This window comes from Falco biarmicus, chromosome 5 (assembly GCF_023638135.1).
Source record: "Falco biarmicus isolate bFalBia1 chromosome 5, bFalBia1.pri, whole genome shotgun sequence".
NCBI lineage: Eukaryota > Metazoa > Chordata > Aves > Falconiformes > Falconidae > Falco > Falco biarmicus.
Window position 1 is genome coordinate 49,595,069 of NC_079292.1, and position 19,927 is coordinate 49,614,995.

Here is a 19,927-nt window from a genome sequence, read left to right on the forward strand (position 1 = left end):
AAAAGAGATTGTGCAAAATATAAGCAGGAGAGATGGAAGACACGCTATCACATAGTCTTCATCCTAACACAATCTATGTAGCACAGAAGCAGCTGTGTCACAGCCATTGCTGTGGTCCACCAGATCTATCGCTTTTCCTACAACAGTGTTCAGGATGGCACAACACCAGTTTGCAGCAAAACGCTTCTCCTCAGGTATCTACACCATGTCCTGCCAGCTCTGTAATTACAGAATACACTCATCTACAGCAGGGAAGAAAAAGAAAAATGTTGCAGACGTGACATGAGAAAATGTGAAACCTTCATGAGGCTTCTTTTTTACTTTTTAACTTGTTACCTGATTCTACTAGTGTCATGGCTGTTTATAAGCTTTGAACCCGTCTTGTCACAAAAGAGACACATCCTAGACTTGGTCCCAGAGCTGAAAAGCTTTTCTGAAATATTTGTTTGTTTTGTTATCACTTCAGTAGCTCATAGTAGTTAACATTTGACTGAACTTCCTAGAGCAAAGAGCCTTATTAAGAAATATTGCAGCAAGGACTAAGATACTACACCTCCTTTTTCTTTATTGACAAATTGTTACAGTGACAAACACTGGCAGATATATCAGAAAGCATCTGAAGGAAGGAAAATGTAGTGTTTGCACAAAACATAATTCAGTTCAATCTTAGAAACCGAAGAAGGAAAATCAGAGGCAATGGAAGTGAGTGCAGCCATTGTATTTATTTAGTCCCATGGGCAGTGCCATGATGACAGACACTCTTGTAGTGCAGCTTTTGCACAGCATTTCATATTTCCCACAGTATCTATCATTTCCACACAGCCTTTCAGGCACTCAGCGATTTTCAGAATCAGATTCTTACCCATTTTCACATTCTGCATTTTAATAAATCCTCTGTTACAATGTTTTGTTAACTCACTTGTAAGTAAATTGAAGTGTGGTCTGCTTCCTCTGCAAAGTACTTGATGCATTCAGTGCTCTGTGTTCCTATGAATATATTCCTCTATCTTTATGCAGGTGGATGAATTCATGAAACGTGATGCTTACACAGAAGTGTTTTGAAGCCTCCTGCAGAAAATGGTAAGATATACAACTGTAGACTTAAAATCTTAAATGTGGCCTAGGAGGATTCATGGGAGGTGCTGTTAAGATTTGTGAACTCAGGGTTATGTTTTTCATATGCATGACTCTAGTCATGATAACATCTGCAGTGGCTCTGGCTTTAGTCAAGATCAGTCCTTGCCTCCTGCCGCAATGAATTTCTTGTTAACTTTACAAAATACTGCAAAAAAAATCTGGTCATTCTTGCCAGCTGCTAACAGTGTGTTGTCAGTACCATCTCGTGATTAATGTCTTAGCATCAAGTTACAAATCTATAAATCTGGCCTAGTAAAACAGAGATACAATATTAGGAATAATACTTGGGACGTTCTAAGTGTGTAAACCAGGGACTGCATTTATTAGAGCTAGGACTGATTGCACCTGTCAAATAGTAGGAGGTCTTAATCTTTCCTGGAACCCCGCTATACTCAGTAAAGTGCGGTACTTCCAGAGAGGTACTCTGCCAGGATAACTTAACTATCCAGTTTAGAATAAGACAAATTGCCAACTAGACTTGCCTCCTTTCTTTTGACAGGGATCGCATCTGCCCACTTTCTGGCATTACATAACTTTATATACACTTAACTTTATATAGGGTGAAATTAGTTAAGATCACTTTTGTGATTGTCCTTTGTGAAAAAGTGCCTGGATTCATAAAATTCAAGAGGTGCACAGATCTATATGAAATTTAATTTTATCCCAGAAGGCTGATAAAAGAGTATGCATCTATATATTTTACAAGCGTTTTTGATAGAGCTTTGGAAATGGCTCTACAAAAAGCAAAGATCTTAATCACAGTTTAACATTCTAAAAATGTAGATGGCTTGACACTCTCAAACACTGGAATATTCTGTTTGGTCTTAGTGATGCTTTTGCATAACACACTGGAGCAGACATTCAATGGACTGCACAAGCATCCTATGGGAAGAAACACAGTGCATGTAATTTACTGATGTAAAGTTTACTTTTCTGACAGTGTTGGTAGATTGATTTATCTGTCCTTTGGGAAAACTCTTGGATGGCCTTTGAAGGTCGCTGATCTCAGTGGATGTCTGAGCCACATTCTGAAGAACAAAGAGCAGCAGATCTGACGGAGGATCAGAAATTAGTTGCACAACAAAGATTTAGTGATCATTTCTGTGGTAGCAGATACCTTCTACATAGACCCCTTAGATGCTATCCATGGAGTTATGATGTGCACAGAAAAAAAAATATAAACCAGGAGTGACTATTACTTAAAATTGTACACCTTTAATCAGTACATCATTTCTTATTCACCAGTACAGACTACTGGACTAAGACCCTGGAGCTATATTCACGACTCTGGGGAACTTTCTCTGTGAAGTCTCAGGCAGCGCAGCTGCTTTAGGAGTGTGCTGGGAAGCACAAGGGGGTTATCAGTGCCTCAGACCCTTCTCATAAGGGGCTGGTAGATGGTGCCCTCCTGGGAGCCCATCTGGACCTGTGAAGTCCTCAGGCTCTGTGGTGCCACCCACTACCCGTAGCACGTCCTTCCCTATCCTGAAACACTGATGAAGCAGACCAACAAAAAGAACCTCACAGCGAGACTCCTGCTGAATTTTCAGGTAGAACAGATGGTGGTTCCACAGGCGACAGACTCTGCTCTGCACTTCAGGTGGCACTGGTGCCAACTTGAACCAACCTCCAGCAGAAAAAAGCAAAAAAAGACACCCATGCCATTCACACTGCTAGGGAACATGTCTCCAATTACCTCCTATTGCTGTTTGTGTAGGAACGATAACTTCACCGTAAAAAGAAGCAAGAAAATAAAGTAGAAATCCCTGTGCTGAAGACAATGTGTTGATAGCATCAGTCTGGTTAGCAGGAAATCTCAAGTTAAAGTCTGTGACCACACAGAAACTATGTGATCAAAATCTGTGCTGCTGAAGGTGTCATCTCAGAACAATGAGCTCTATCTCTAGGAAACAGACAATAAATAACCTCATGTCAACTTCTTCATGAAGTAAGCCACAAGCCTGCATACGAAGAGTGCTCTGACTATGCCCTGAGTAAGTGTGTTCTGCCATTTTTATGTAATAGTCCTACACTGAGTAGAAATGCATAGATAACTCCCGGCTCTTTAATACTGTCCAAAAGACAATTGCTGGCTGAGTAAAAACCTAACAAAGAATGACAGAGCTGGGAAGCAAATAGAGCAGAACCTCTCCCAGCAGGCCCTCCTTAGCTTGGCCCCATCTGCACTGTCGGGACTGTACTTGCGGTATTGATTTTAATCAGCAGACATGGGATATAATAAGATTTGTCTTTTGTTTAATAGAGGGAATAATGAAGTTTATGTCACTGGGGAGGGGGATTCTTGGATTCTCCCATATTTTAGAATTTACAGACTATTGAACAGCAGGAGCTCTGAGATTTTCTTGAATGAGATACACAGCAAGTAAAATGTTCTATATGAACTAGAATTTTATCTGAGTCCTGATTAGATACGCATTTTGAATGTCCTCAGGCTTGAGTAGAAGTAGTTTAATTTTCCTTCTCACCTTCCATTGTGTTCTCTGCACACACTTAGTGATTCTTCACCTTCTTCCCGGAAATCAACAGTGTCCTCTAAACTCCCCTTAGACATTCTGAAAAATGTTTCTCCATCACAATTACCCTGACATAGAACTAAGGACAAGAGTTTCCACCATCTTTGGTGAAGTGATAGAACTGTTCAGCTCCCCCCCACCAAACAGCGTGGCTGTTTCCCATTAGACAATAATGGTTTGTGGTGGGGAAAAGGCAGAAAGGAAGTTCGGAAAAATATCTCTACAGGACAAAGAAAGTTTCCCTTTCCTAATGAGACAAATAAGCGAAACACCTGCTGGAATAGTATTGCACCTGACAGGCTTGAAGTACATAGGGAACCCCAGCACTTGTGGAATGCAATCCACCAAGCAAGGAACCCTTCAAGTCTGTGAACAGTGTCAGCTTCTTGAGCTTAAACCCTCGGTGGCATGTGTCACAAGGTCATAAGCATCCAGCCTACACCAGCAGAACTCTATAAATTTTACTCATCTGCTGAATTCTTACTGTAGAAGTCAATGAGTTCTGCAGGTTTCTAAACAGCTTTCAACTTGCTTGCCCTCACATTAAATGTAAGATAATGTATCTGACTGTTTAAAGGTTTTATTGTCAAGGCATAAAACTTTTTCCAAATTATTGTCTTTTATTTTCCAGGTTGTAAATTGTTCAAATAAGCAAATCTGATTTTATTTTACCTTATTCTATTGCTCCATGACTAATTTACTTTTATTGCTTTATATATGAACTCCATGGACATTTTACTCTTAGTTCTGAGTGCATTTTTTATGAAAGCACTCTATAAAAGTTTTGTTTGTGGAATGATTATATTGAACATGTTGGCATAAGCTACAAAGCCCTAAATGGTCTGGGACCTGTTTTCTTCTTTCCTTTATCTTTTAAGCCATTGAGTTCACCTGACCATTTCTTTTGCCAGTTCCAGTTTCAGTAATGGACAGGAAAATATTTGCTGTGAAGTATGCTCAGCTCTAGAACTTGTTTCCCAGCTGGACTGCTAGTCCTGCTAGCCTTCAGGGCTCACAGAAAAGCTTATCTGTTTCCCTGTGCTTCTTCCTAAGAAAATCCATGAGGCTTGTTATCTTAGCAGAATTAGTGGTGAAATTGGTTAGAAATGAAGTTTCTAGAGGGCTTTTGTGCTCTTGGATACTAATTAGTTTTGGGATTCTCTTTTCTCTAGCAGTTGTTGGCAATATGTTGTGAATGATTTATTAGGCTTTTTGTGAATGTAAATCCACCCAGATGCTTAGGCAGTGGGCATGTATTTTATAGATGTGATTGTCAATCGATAAATAAATAGTGTGAGTGCTTCTCCGTATAGGAGAGTCAGGAAATGATCAGAACAGGGGTGAAAAACAGGAGTATTTTGACACCAAGACCTCTTTTTGGCTGGTGTCATAGCTTTCTTTCTCCTCAATGTCCTCTGACTCCTATTGTGGTATTTCCTCATAAACTATTGCAGCACTGTAAAGGGCAGGTGCCATGGTGCCATTTGCATAACTTCAAATGTATTGCATTTTGCAAAGTGATATGGACATATTGGTTACAAGGACACACTCAACAAAAGTCATCTCCATTCAAAATATTTTATCTTCAAAGTTCAGGTACAAGGCCTTGAGCTTCATAAAGAATAATTTTTACTACAGACATAGCCTTCTTTTCTCTGTGCAAATGATCCAAGAGTAGATAAGGGTGCTTTTGTTCATCATTTACAGCTGTCCAACAAATATTCTCTGTGAATGTATTTCAGACTACAGGTGCTTCATGAACTATTAAACTATTTTTGAGTATATGCTTTTCTCAAGGCTTTGATTCACGTTCACTGAGCAACCAGCTGTGGTGGCTAAGACCTTACTGCCTCTTCTCCCCCTATCCCAGCTGTTTGTTACTGACCCTTTGCCAGAAATTCTTGCTCCTGTTCCAGATACAGGAAAACCTGCTGCACCTCAGCTGCTGCTGCTCATAATCTGGTATCTTACTGCAAAACAACTTCTGTTGATAAGTTAAGCTCATGTATAGAACTGTACAATGGAACAGCTGAGGTGCAGTAAAATGCTCTATTCTGCCAGCTTTAGCAATTGGGGACCATATCTTCTTGAAAAAAGTGCTGATTTAACTAGTTCATCAAGACATACCAGAGCTTCTCTGTTATTGTTTTCCTGACCATATATTGGCCACTGCATTGCTTTTGGATGTCTAAAAACATTGTAAGCAAAGTTAAGAATTTTTGATGAATGTAGTGACATCAACTACAGTAGCATCACTAAAGCATTTGCCAACTCCTGTTACCTGCATGGGTGTTACATATATATTTTCTCAAAGAGTAGGAATTCTTTACTATTCAAAGAAACAAACACCGAAAATTCATTGAGAAGCAAAGATGTGTGAATTTATGAATCTAAGATGGGAAAACTGACTCAGAATGTGCAAAACTATTCTCAAATGGTTACCCACATCTACCTCAAGCTTAGCTGAAAAATAAACTGTCTAAAACTGGTTGGGGGAAACTAGCAAATTAAAAGAAAACTGTGGAAATAGAAAGGGCACAAATCCTAGCCATATACTAAGAGTAAAGTGAAGCATTTACTCTTAGCAGGTTTCTGAATACAAATTAATAAATCAGACAGGGGAAAAATCTTAGGTTTTTTTATCCTTTCAGTGTAAGTGAAACATGTAAAGGACGCTTGTGCAAAAACAGCTACTTTGACTTAGGTCACTATTGGGTACAGTAAATATTTTCAGCGATGTTCCATTCAGGTTTGCCCTGTAACTATCTGTGCACAAGGGAAGGCTATATGCAACACATATCACTCACTCTGTTTCCTTAACTGGATTGCACAAGGAAAACAGGGGCAAAGAATTTGATCAGATATGTACGTTTCAATGGGATGAAAATATCATCTACTCCAGCTGAAGTCAATCTCTTATTATACTTCAAAAGGTGGAAAACATCCAGACAGAGAATTCCCAAGGTAGGAATCAGTTGTTCTTTATAAATATGACAGTAAAATGCAGCACTGTGTTGAATTAACACTCACCAGACAAACAGGACAACCATTGAAACACAGCCCAATTTGCATTGTTTTACAAACATAATGTGCTGTGAAGTAGCCTAAAGCAGCTGTTACTTAGAATCAAACTGAAGAGAAATTCAAATGATTTATACTGTTAGACCTTTCTCCATTAACAGCTGCTTCAGACCTTTTGCCCCGAGGCAAAATACAGATGGATTTTGCAATATAAAAAGCACAATGCATTGGACTTCAATTATTGGAAATAACAAAGTTTTTAACAGGGAAAGATTAATACCAATGAAGCAGCTTAATAAGATTTTCATGAAAACAAATTACTTTTTCTAGCGTCCTCACATCTTGGGATATAGGCATGTAGGGTATATAATTACTCTAATTACAGGGAAAATTGAAGGGATTTGACTGTAATTGCCCATTAGCTAGTTATCCTGAACATGACAGTCACCATACCTGGTTTTGCAACAGCAGATTTCTGAAGGGCGGTACAATACTGGTGACTCTCCATTCTGCTACATGGTTATTGATTATGTTTCCAGCTTACAAGAACTAGAGCTTTCTGAATGTAGTCCCATCCTCCAGCACTCACTTCCGATGCTGTGCTTTTTGCTTTGAGTGGGAAATCCAGGGAAAAAGGAAAAATTGTACCAAAATTTACTATTTACCTTTGACAATTTTTCTACGCTTTGTTTTTGCTGCACTTCATATTTACAACAACTTTCCATGCAAAAAGTCTACAAAACAAAAGCTTTTATTTGTTGCTGGAGCAAGCTGTAGCTTTTAAAGCACAAAGCTTTAGAAAAGAGTACGTTTTATCTTTTCTTAAACTTTCCCTTGGACTTTGAAATTACAGAATTACAAAATTACTGAGGCTGGCAGGGACCTCTGGAAATCATCTAGTCCAACCCTACAGCTAAAGCAGTTTGCTCAGGACAATGACCAGTCAAGTTCTGAATTTCTGTAAAGAAGGGAGACTCACAGCTTCCCTGGACATGTTCTTTTCCAGTTGTTCAACCACCTTCACAGTAAAAAAAATATTTTCTTATGTATATAGTTACTGACAGTAAATACAGATTCATGAACACATGTAAAAGCTCCTGTTTAATACAGTAATCTTCCTATTGAGTTTTATTTTTGCTTCTACATGGCTTATAGACTCAATCATTATCTTCTGTTGTTACCCTCATCTATACCACTCAGTGGATCCAGTTAACCCTATTTAAGTTGAGACACACTTGCATTTTATTCAATGGAAGTGAGATTTTGTGCTAAGGAAATAAACCCTAGAGGAACTATTCTGTTTTTACACTACCTACGAATAAAATTTGCCACTCCTATCTGATCTTAAACATGCCTCAATTACTATCAAATTCTTATCTTCAAAATGTGATATGATTCATGGAAAAAATATGCAACAAGTCATAAATATACCTCACTACAGTATGTTAGGGTCCTCTTGGGATCTTTTTGGAAAAGTAGTATGTAAATGATGTATTTCTGTAAAGGACTATCTGATTTCCTAGTTAAGTTTTCAACTCACTGGAACAACCCCACAAGGAAATTCTGGCCATTGCAACAGCTTTGCTTACCGTGTAGCCCTTCATAGCATCAAGCAATCCAGACAGTAAAACAAAATCAGGCTAGTATAAATGCCAAAAGTCTCATTTCAGTTATACTAGACTTCCCTCGGAATAAAATAATTTGGACTCTCAAACTCATTTTCCACCACGTAGCATGTATCATTCAAAACAGCAGGAGGACCAGAGGTTAGGGCAGGCCTATGAAATCTTTCTATGAGCTCAGAAGATATGCCATCACTGCTGTTCTGTCTCTTGGAAGGAAGGGTTGGAGGTATGAATACTCTCGTATCTTCCTAGAACAAGACCTAGCATTGCCAATTCCATGTTGCCCAGAAGAGATCTAAAATTTGCCATCAAAAAAAGATGGATCACCTTGATTAGAAAAACTGATATGTATTTATTTTTTTATTAAAAATATTGAATGAGATTCAGCTCCCATCAAAGCTCATCAGTGTATATCCATGGTCTTTTATGGAAGAAGTATAAGACAAACTTTTGATGCAGTAAACAGTTGTCCGCAAAAAATCAGGGAACACCTAGACTTCTTATTAGCTATTTCAGAATGTGTTGCATCCCCACTGATCAGAGGGACAAACAAATTGACCCAAGAGAACCCTTTTGCCTCTCACTTCCAGGAGAGGGCTGTTGTCATGCAGTGGCATGGATTCCTGTGCGTCTATTTATACAATTGGGTTTGGGTATGTTTAAAGTCAGCACACAAGGGGACATACAAAGGGTGAGAAGACAAGGTGGCACTTGATGTGTGTTGAGTTGCAGTCATTCAGACATGCATGAACTAATATTCTCCAAAAGAAAGTCAAACGTGTGAAGAGTGTACGCATTTATACAGCAAGCTCAGCTAAGGAAGACAACTGGCAGCTCTACCTGCATGTCTTCTCCCTGGGAAAGTGTAACCAGCTAGGCAGCTGCAGGAGCCTGGCAGGCTTCCCTGCACACACCCTATCAAAACCATTCACACAGGAAAGGAGAGGAACAGAAGCAAAATTAGATGTAGCTCTCTATAGAGCTGTCCCCTGAGCAAAGGGATGATACCCCTCTGCCTCCTTCCAACTTGCTTCTCCCCGGAACGGCTTTCCTGGGTCAGTTACAGACTGCGCCATCTGCCCTGGCTGGGAGGAAAAAGGTGAAAACCCAGGAGTACAGACATAGATTGGTAGGAGGCAAAACTGCTGCATAAAACAAAAGTGCCTGGGGTGAGCTGTGGTTTGAGTCACAAGCAGGACAAAGCAGACTATCACAAATGTTATTAAGGTGGATACATGCCCAATGGGGAGCAACCAAAATGCCCTTTGTGGTGTCACTGAACAGTAACACAGCTGGCCTGCGGGGCAGGGCAGTTTCACTGGCAATGATGCTTTTATCCTTTACAAAGCCTGCAAAGTGCCTCCTCTGAGTATTTTCCTCCTAGTGCCCTGAAGGCATTCCAGCCACTGCTGCCCAGAGGCTACACATTTTTACACTTGTGTTCTCTTCCTTTCACCCTCCACCTCCCCACCTTATCTTAGGCGTTAAGAGCTATAATACAGATATTAGTTTAGTGTTTGGGTTTGCTGTTCTAAACAGACAAAGTATACCTGAACTTTTTAGCAGCATGATTCACTTGAAAGCTAGTTTTCATGCCCAGCACAATAGCTGAAGTCAGGATCCATTTTACATGTGCTGTAAAGAGGGTTCACAGCTACTGTGCTGTAGGAGGATGGCAGGGGAGCAGGTAATTACAGCCCACATATACAGGTATCCTCATGCCCTGCCAGGCTTCTACAGAAGCCTTTTTCTGGGATTTCTGTGGTCCTGCAGATGGGAATGACTCAGGATTTATAGCAGTCCTCAGGAGAGGCAGGGGCTTGAAGATTTGGAGACATAAGGGCAAATTCTTCTCTTGAACCCACATGGTGGATCGAAAAGGAGAAATTGGCTGTATGAAATAAAGCCAGGTACTGTGACTCTTTCTCATAGGTAAATATTTCTTTAATCTTTTTTTTCCTGAGGGTTATTTTTTGGTATATCCAGCTGTGGCCTGTAGCAGAAAGGAATATCTCATAATGAGCTCTGTTATAAATGGCTCTGAAACACAGTGTTGGAATGCCACTAAAAATATTTTGTCTGTGGCTTTTGCTAAGGCTCAGCTCCTCAGGAAATACTTTCATTGTTTAATGCTGTCATTTTGTACATATCCAATATTTTCTTAATCTGTAACTGGGAATAGTTTATTTATAACAAGCTTATTTTCCAATTGCATGCTGTAAATATGTCTTAACAGCCTTGCCAAAAACACTAACTATTCACTATAACTACTCAGTTATAGGGATTTAACCAGTCTATTAGCTTTTAAAAATACCAGAAGTATGTGTCAAATCCTCCCTTACCCCCCTTTTTTTTCCACTGAAATAGTGGATGTACAAGTTTGGGTCAGGAGTCACTTTATTTATTAAACACAGTTATAAAAATGAAGGACCGATCGATCATGTCTCTAGCTTTAGCCTTGAGTGTCACTCACACCTCTCCAGAAGTAATTCCAAGGGGCACTGGGACTTAAAAGACACCTACTCTATGTTTCTTCCTTGCTCCTTAAAAATTTGCCACTAGCCTACAATAAAAGCAATTTACAGCAAGTCTCAAGAAGGACAGCTGCTCTTGCTGAAGATTTTTTGGGGAGACTCCAGTGCCATCATTAGGGCATCTCTTGTTCTCCCCTGGAAGATGTGAAGGGAGAGAAAAAGGCCCTCTGTTTCTTAAATCTCAGGGTTATTATGTAGATTGCCTGCTGAATTTCACAGCTGGCAAGCAGGTAAGGTTTATAAAATGTGTTTCATAAGCAGCACATCCCATATATTCTGCAACAGGATCCTGTTTGTTTGGGGGAGCTAGCTGATCAAAATTACCTTTCTTAAGAGTCTTGTACTCTTTAAACCCTATTAAGTCTATATATGCAAGTGTTTGCATGTATGCGTGTCTATGTAGAGAATAAAAATGAAGCTATGTGGAGTACAGAGAACTTGTTGAAACATTCATATGTCTGCCAGCAAGTTTGCTGACAGTTTGGGGTTTTTTAATATATTTACACAGCTGTAATATATATGCTTTCATGGGGAACATTTTCCATCATTAGCTTTCCAACAGGTTAAGAAGGTTATTCATAGATATATCTACACACAATGAGCCAAATTCTGGTCTCAGCTGTAATAGTGTAAATCCAGAGTCACTCCATTAAAATCGATTGCACTTTTTATTATTTTTTTTTTCCTTAAACTTGTACCTGGTAACAGAGAGGAATTTGTCCTCCCTGTATTCCAAGATCCCAGCAAGATTGCTGACCTTCTGTACTCAAGCAGATAATCTGCTGGTCATTTCTGTGTCATAGCTGTGGAAACGGTCTGCCGCCTCTTGGTGCATTCTGCAGTCATATGCTTCAGCTGATAAGACGATAAGAATCAATCTTTCTGAAAGCAATGTCCAAAGGCTGTCTCTAGGACTGTTTTCAATTCGTAAGTGTTGCCTGTATCTCACCAATATATAAAAAAAAATGTCTAGAATTTCCCCAGGTATTTATTCCTCCCGTCTAAAATCCATATACACACTTTAGCCACACCTGGGGCAAATTGTCCTTAAAACAACATTAAAATGTGGCTTGTGACATGGGCCTGAAACTGATCTTGCCTCTGCCAGTGGAAATCTTTTGTAACTGCACTTCAGTAATTAGAAAGTAATTCCAGATTCCTGTTGCCTTCATAAAGACTGGAATTTGTTCTTCTTTGTTGAGTTGCTCTTTTTAATTAACATAGTTAGACAAGTTTTTAGAGCAAACATTCTTTTTTGGCTGTGTCAGGAGATTTTTAAGTGCTACCTTGTTGCTTGTCTTAGTGTGTCAGCTTTATGGCTGTAGGGATGCTGTCTCTCAGCAGCTCCTGCACTGCCATTTCTTTCCACTGCAAGAAAGTCCGTGGATAAAAAAGAGCTGGAAAGAATTAAGTTGTGCTGGAGCTACAGGGCTTTCCACAGAGACTAAACTGCGCTGTTTTCAGGGTTGCATTAAATTAATTATGTGGGAGGGAACAGTCAAAGTCATCTGAGAAACTGGGGTCACAATCATGTGGTATATGAGCAAATTAAGCAGACTGGAAGGCCCTGATAAAACTTGGACATTGCCTAAACTGAATGATATCTCTATCAAAGCAATATTTTTTTTTTTGCAAAAGCTAGTTACAAAACAGTAAGTTCCCACACACTGCGGTACTCCATCTCATTGAAGGACAAGCTGCAAGACAAACACAGAAATCACTGAAATGAATTGGACTGGAAGCTATCTTCTACAGGGGCCAAATCTTCTCACATATTTCTACTCTACCAGACAGAGCTAAGCCATGACGCTCCAGTTTAAGTCTCTCAGCAAGGCTGGAGTAAGCCCCAAATAGGTTGCTAGATTTCCAATTTAATATGGGACTTCCTTTCCAAACAAAGACATAGACTAAAATATTGGGATGTTACCTGTTTCTGCATTTTTCTATGTCTTTAGTAGGAGCCACTGGACTTGAGACTGCAGTGTGGGCAGTCCCCCAGCCTCTTGCATCTTGTTTGCCCAGTCTGCTCCTTGCAACCATCAGCCACCTTCATCTGACAGCAGCAGCAGGGACAGCAAGGGAACACAAGCAAGGGGACAGACATTGCGGACCAGAAAACTGTTGCTGGCTGCTTCAGCACCTGGGTGGCAGCAGCTGAGTGACAAGGAGAGAGAAGAGCGTGAGAGATGGGTCTGAGCAGTCTCATGAGCCTAAAGAGTTAGAGCCCCAGTGGGCTCTGCATGCCTGGCAGCTTCCCAGGCTTGGCTGTATCACTGCCCAGAGCTGGGGCTACCTGCAAATCCCAGCTGCCTTAAAGGTCTGTTATAGAGTGCCTGAGCAGAATACCCTGTGCAAAGATATCCCTGTGGTCTGGTTACACACCAATTTCTGTTACATACAAAGGAAAGGAAAGGAAAGGATTTTCCAAGGAACGGTTAATAAAATCTGTGATAAGGTGCTAAGAAACTCAAACATAAACTCCCTCAAAAATAGTGGTAACTGTGTGAGAAATTCAAGTGTTTGTATAGTGTATCCTATATAATGTAGCTCTGAATGTTGTAATCTTAACCATACACCAGCATGTGTTTTTAAATGTAATGCATTTTGATGTCCTGTTTGCATTGGACTCACTACTGTAGGTCTCTGCAGGACATTCTGTTTACAAAAGAGATTACCAAAAATAAAAATTACAAAACAAAGTGGTGTAAGTTACAGAAATGAGAGTAGGAATGCCTCACTCCGGAAGTTTTTGCCACAAGTCCAGATATAAATAAGGCCAAAGGGACTCACTATAAATCAAGTTGTTTTCCTATTACCTCAGTAAGACAGGAGCTCAACAGCTATCCTGGCCTTATTTTACAGGCTATAACCTCGAACTAGTTTAAATCTACCTTCATTCAGTTCATAGTTCATGAAACAGCTGTTTCTTATCCTCCCTCCCTTATCTGTTTAGTTACTCCCCCAAGCACAAACCCTCCAGGACCATGAAGGTATTCATCAATTGGCATCCAGGGCACTGCTGAACAGTTACTGCTGTTCACCTTATTCCTTATCCCTGCACTAAGTAATTTGGGCACCGCTTGATAATGTCCTCAGTTTCTGTTATAGTACTACACAGTAGTCCTGTTCAACATCAAGGTCCCTTTAGTGTAAATGCTGTTCATCTAAATAGGCTGTAGCTAAAGGGCACAGCAGAGTGAAAGGAACTAGGAGACAATATAACTTTGTCAATGTGATATTTGTCTGGATTAATTATCCTCCACAACAATTTTAATGGTCAAATGCTGTGCTGATGTTTCTGTACTGATTCTGGGTTTGGGGCATGTACAGAGCTGGTGATGAGTTCAAACTAGTGCATCATTCCACTCTGCATATCGATAGAAACAATCCCTGCCCCAAAATTGCTTGTAGCCTGAATAGGCAAGACAGACGAAGGGTACGTAGAGAACAAAGGCGTAGAAAGGAGAATATCTATGGCCACAGCCACAAGCCTGTTCCTGATATGAAGCCTATGCACTCAGCTTGACTACCCGCTCACGCTAAGTAGCAAAGGCAGCCTTGAGCACACAGCTGAGTTGTGAAACATAACTCGTCAGGCAAGTTCACACCCTTCCTAATTACTTTGTGCAAATAGTCTTTTGAGTGAACTATTGTTCACATCAGCACTTAAAGGAAACAAATATAAGCCCTTGTTGTTTCAGCAGCTCCTGGCTATAAACCTAATATGAGATAGCTTTGTGCAACAGCAGGTCTAGGTTGCCCATGAGATCCCCTGCATTGCTACAGAGCCAGACTACTGGGCAATCAGCTACAGCAAGGATTTACCACCCCAGGCAGGTGATACACTCTGGTTTGTAAGTATAAATTCCTGCAGATAGGAGAATTACTTTGTCCCTCAGCCATAATATATGCTGATATGTGTCCCAGCTGGGATCTACTGTGCTCCTTGTTGATGGTTGTAAGGTGGCATGGTAAGTGGATCCTGTGCTGGCTGAAAATATTGCAGCAGCAGCAGAGTTATGATAATCATAAAGTATGGATAATCACCACTCTGTTACCTTGCCTCACTGCTCAAGAATTAGCTCTTCACTTCAGATTAAGGAGCAAATTTTACTGCAGCCACACTCCCTGGTTTTGTGCTGCTCCAGGCAGGACTCTGACCTGAAGCTGGCCCTGCAGATGTTTTTCTGAAAGGCTCAGAATAATATAAACATGTAAAGACTATACTTCATTTTGGAAAAATTGGCCGCTGAATGTAGGTGTTCATCTCATCTTCAAGAAGTGTGAACCACAGATCAACTTAGCTTAATGGTTCTCATTTATTTCCCTAAAACAATTAGTATTGTGCAACATGACCAACCACTTCACTGGAATTTTTCACTGTGACTGGAAAATCTTTTTGTAAGGGCCTAATCAATAGTTATCCACACACATATATATTAATTAAAAAAAAAAAGATATTTTGAGAAATAAAATACTAATTTTTTTGCAGAAAAAAAGTGCTCACCTCAGGTTATATGCAGCAGAAGAAACAAGGGCTGTTTACTGCAGCACACGTGTCACAAAAGCTGCTGGTACTCAGCTGAGCATCCGAATTCTCTGTTTGGAAGAACAGTCCACAGCATGTAGTTAAAATGCAGAGGAGAATATAAAAAAAGTGCAATCCTGTGTGGGTGAATAATCATTTTCTTTGAAGCACAAATCTGACACATATTTCAGAGCTCATCAGAAGCAAAAATCAATTCTGAGATTACTCTTCATTCTAGCTTTGGATGAACTTGAAAAAGAGAACTGGCATCAGCATGTACAGACAGGTCCACAACTATTTCTAGGCCCTTTGCATTTCCAGGAACAGGCAAAACCAACAAACACAGAGGAAATATTCTGTCAAACAGAGCCAGAACATTGTCTCAGTTTTCTTACTCCTCTCACCTGCCTTGAGGGACTGATCCCTGGGAGACCATTGCTGCTTCATAAAGCTCCCAACTGAATAATTGTCCCCTGGGGAATGGTAACTACAGATTCCAATGAGAACAGAGGCAGTGTGGCTCTGCCTCCCATGCTACCAGCTCCAGGATCAGAGAAGCAGAGAGATGTGTATTATTCCTCCCCTCCATACCTCTCCTCCAGCCAAAAAAGTTTCCCTCTGCACTTGACAAGCGGGGGAAGAAGGAGAAGATGGAGAGAGAGGTGCAGAGAAATCCCCCAGTAGCTCAAGGCCATTAGATTACCATCCAAGCAAGAGCTGGGGCTGACATCCAGAAGTACCAAACCGCATGGCCAGCTTTGCAGGGGAAGCCTGACATTCTGCTGGCACCCTGGGGGCCTGCACAGGCTGAGGACCCGGTCCAGCACATTGTTCCACAAAGAGTAGGGGAATCCACTGGCAAGAGCACAGCATCATTTACCCTTGGCCACGTGATATTGAGGGAAGGCTCCTGTCCTTACCCATCCTATGGGCCATATAACCAGGAGCCGCATCTGCCCATTGTCCCCAAGCCCTTACAGAAAATGTTCATGTGTTTGAAGGCCTTTGAAAAACGTGGGGCAGCAATTTTCAATGTAAAATGCCATGCTTAGTGGTGGAAAGAGTTTCATAGAAAGCTTATTTATAATTATTCCTGTTTAACTGAAAGAGAAAGGTATAGTGTCATTTTTTGATTACTGAAGTGCTGCAGCTGCATTAAGAAATTTGTCCAGCAGTAGGGGGTTCACAGGCTCTTCCCACAGCTTTATGTTCTGCTTTGTGCAACATCCAAACTGAATTCAACATTTGTGATTTCTTGAGGCAATGGTTCTCTTAATCTAAATCTTATCTGCCCAGCTGCAGTTTTTATATTTTCCTCTGACTGCACACGTCACATGAGATCGAAGGACACTAGAATTTAGTAAATCTTTTAGAGCTTAAGATTATAAAAGGTGGAATTTGTTTCATCAGTTGACTTTATTAATGCTCTGCAGTCTGAACTGGATTTGAAATTGAGCTGAGCAGCACTCACTAACAACAGAAATAAAATGCACGGTGAGAAATATTTAGTTTATTAATGTCTATCAGTTTTCACTTATAATAACAGAGACAGATGAACTGTACAACAAAGTGAAGAATAAGAAAATCCGTCTATTTCTCTCTATCTTTGCTCAAATAAGATATATTTAGGTATACACTGTCATATTTTTTTTTAATCTTTATTCAAGCAAAGCTCCAATAAAAGCAGAGAAATTATGTTTTTCTCACTTGGTATAAATCAAATCTCATTGATTTATATAGATCTATCACTTTTCAGGTGGCATCAGCTGTGGGGTTTATAAGTTTTTTAGGCATAAACCCTATCTTTACAGCACAGGGAACAATGAGGCCCATATCGTGGCTGACATTTCTGTGTGGGATGTGAATGAACATGTGTGTGGATGTTTATGGACATGCAAGTGTTCCTCTGTAAAATGCATCTTGTCAGAAACTTTTCTAAGGATTAGGCAGCTGGCTAACCTCTGCAAAACTGTCATCATTTGCCCAGCCTCACTCACTGCCATCCAAAGGGAAATTTTCTTCACAGGAAACAGAGCACTAATTGCTTGCCTAGAAAGGAAATTAATGACTCAACAGTTGTGACCAACAGGCTGCATTTTCAAGATAGCCAATCCTGAGAAATGTCATCTTTGCCAGGCTATAATTTCCATTCACTGCTTACAGGTTTTTTGAGTTTAAGTGGGTCTTTTTAATGGTGGAAACAAATATAAAACGCCATGCGGCTGTGGAGCTGTATCACAGGGCAGGTCGCTACCCTCCCTAGTGGTGTGCATGTACTGGAACTGCTCATGCTGGGCGAGAGACACCACTCTGGCAACTGCAGTCCCAGCCCTGCCTCTGCACCTTATCAAATCCACGTCAGCACTAATTAGAAGCCAGAGCACAATTCTTGTGCCATGGTACATCAAAGCTCCACTTTGGAAAATGTCCCTAACAAGCAGAGCTGCACTGCTTTGATAATCCATTACTACGCATAGTTTCAGGGCAACATCAAGCAAGGAGGCACGTTTAGTTTTTGCTGTTTGTTAAAAACAGTGACAACGTGAAAAGGAGAAAGGCTTCATTTCTAACAACTCTCCTGGAGGTGGAGAAAGGCAGTTGTTCTCCATCCACGACAGATGAGTCATTAAACATGAAGATGTGTTTCTTGCAGAGCTTTTACATCATATTTATCTAGATCAAATGGTCCATTGTTAAGAGCTTAGACACAGCCACAAGTCACGGTATTCTTCTTCCACTTCTCATAAAGTGAGGTAACTGTACTGCAATAAATATATTCTATACAGGTAATTTTCTATCAAAGATATGTTGATATTTGATCAGTAAAGAACCCATTCTACTTATAGCACCACATGGACCCACAGCCTACAGCTGCAATGAAGAGAAGTGCATTGCCTTTTGCATGGCCTTTCCAGTCAAGAACAGTTCACCAGTTCATCTCTGTTTTAAAGACCACCAACTGCCAAAAGCTGAAGCGAGGCAAAGCATAATACTCTGATTTTGTGCAGAAATCTAGAAAAAAGACAACATAAAATGCAGCTGTGATGAATCAGATTAAATTTCTCCAAAGATAAGAGAAGTTGCAAGGTTTCTTTAAGGTAATGATAAGTAAATAGGCTACAAGCATGTATGTGTAACTACTTTGGTGAAACCAGAGTTGTGTTCCCACCAAAGGCTTTTATGACCCTATTCAGCTCACCTGTATGTGGCAAAGTGTCTCTGGCTCTGATTAATATTGTATGTATTATAGAGGAGCCAACAAATTCACTCAAGAGAGAAGAGAGCAAGGAAGAATCAGAACAGAGCCAGAACAAGTACCGGTAGCTATTCTTCAGAAATGCCTTAAACGACTTTTACGGGATGAGTGGTCCCAGAGGGGAGCTTAGATGTGTCACCAAAAAAAGTGGTTTCTAATAAGTTTCCGCTGCATGAGGGGAAATGGGTCTTTGCTTATTCCTTTTAAATGAACAGGATGGCAGCAAAGATAGTCAGTTCCACAGAAAGTTAAAATTTATTTTCCTATTGGATCCTATCCAAATGTGATTTCATGCCGTGGAAAGGTTACCACTGATTTCAGTTCCAGTGGATGTTGTCTTTAGGCCCCAGCCAGAGGCTTCCTGTTGCACCCCTCTTCATGCAGCGCTTGCCGAGGAAGACGTAGCCTGGCCTTCATCTGCCCCACTGCAGGTCTGGCTTGCAATTAACAGCAGTGGCCCCCAAAGGTGTATCACGGAAACCATGTAATTTCTTACCCGCCTTTTGCCCATAGACATGAGTCTGGTTCAAGAATTATTTTCCATACAGGCTATGAAGTATTCTAAGACAGAGATTTTTAAATCTGTATCAGTATCTGTAATTTCCTGTTTACAGCTCTACCCAGGGATGTCAGAAAGTCAAGTACTTATATCTTTAAGATGAATGGCAATTCCATTGAATTAAGCACATATGCAAGTGCTTTATTGGCTGGCTTCTCTAGATAGAGTACATAAAATATATAAACTGTATAAAGAAATAATAGCCAAAATAATTTGTTCTTAGGCTCAGAACTAAACAAACTTAGAAATGTATGAGGAAAAAAGTTCCTGGGTTTGACTCAACCTTTACTGGGGATTAAAATCCTAGTAACACACGGTCAGTGATGTAAAACAAGAAACATGGTGTCTAAATTAGGGAAAGATACCAGATGTGAGGAAAACAGTTGGAGGGAAGTATTTGGGAAAAAAGGGTAATATGACAGATGATTTTGAATCTTCTGCAAGTTTATTTTTTCATATTTAAAGCTAAATCAAGTAAGAAGTGGAGATCTGTATTAGCTCTATGCCCAAAGCAGCCGCAAGGGCAGAGCAATACACGCTGAGCTCTGCATACGTCACAAGATGAGAACCTGCAGCATGTGCAGCAGGTGCAACAACATCAGAGACCATTACAGCTCAAAAGGAGCAGCAACAGTGCTTGCACCTGTGAGGTGTGATGTATTTATATGGCAGGCCCTCACAGATCCAGGGATATCCAACGTAAAAGCCCATCATTTAAATTCTTCAATATATA

At 40.3% G+C, this 19,927-nt stretch overlaps 1 long non-coding RNA gene across 1 annotated transcript in view; it reads left to right on the forward strand.

The window, feature by feature from the left end:
- LOC130149368 (uncharacterized) overlaps positions 1-19,927 on the forward strand; it is a 43,257-nt gene that overhangs the window by 15,035 nt on the left and 8,295 nt on the right. Inside the window, exon 2 of the long non-coding RNA XR_008821891.1 lies at positions 1,018-1,080. This is a non-coding gene — a long non-coding RNA (uncharacterized LOC130149368). The remainder of the gene's footprint in view (positions 1-1,017; positions 1,081-19,927) is intronic.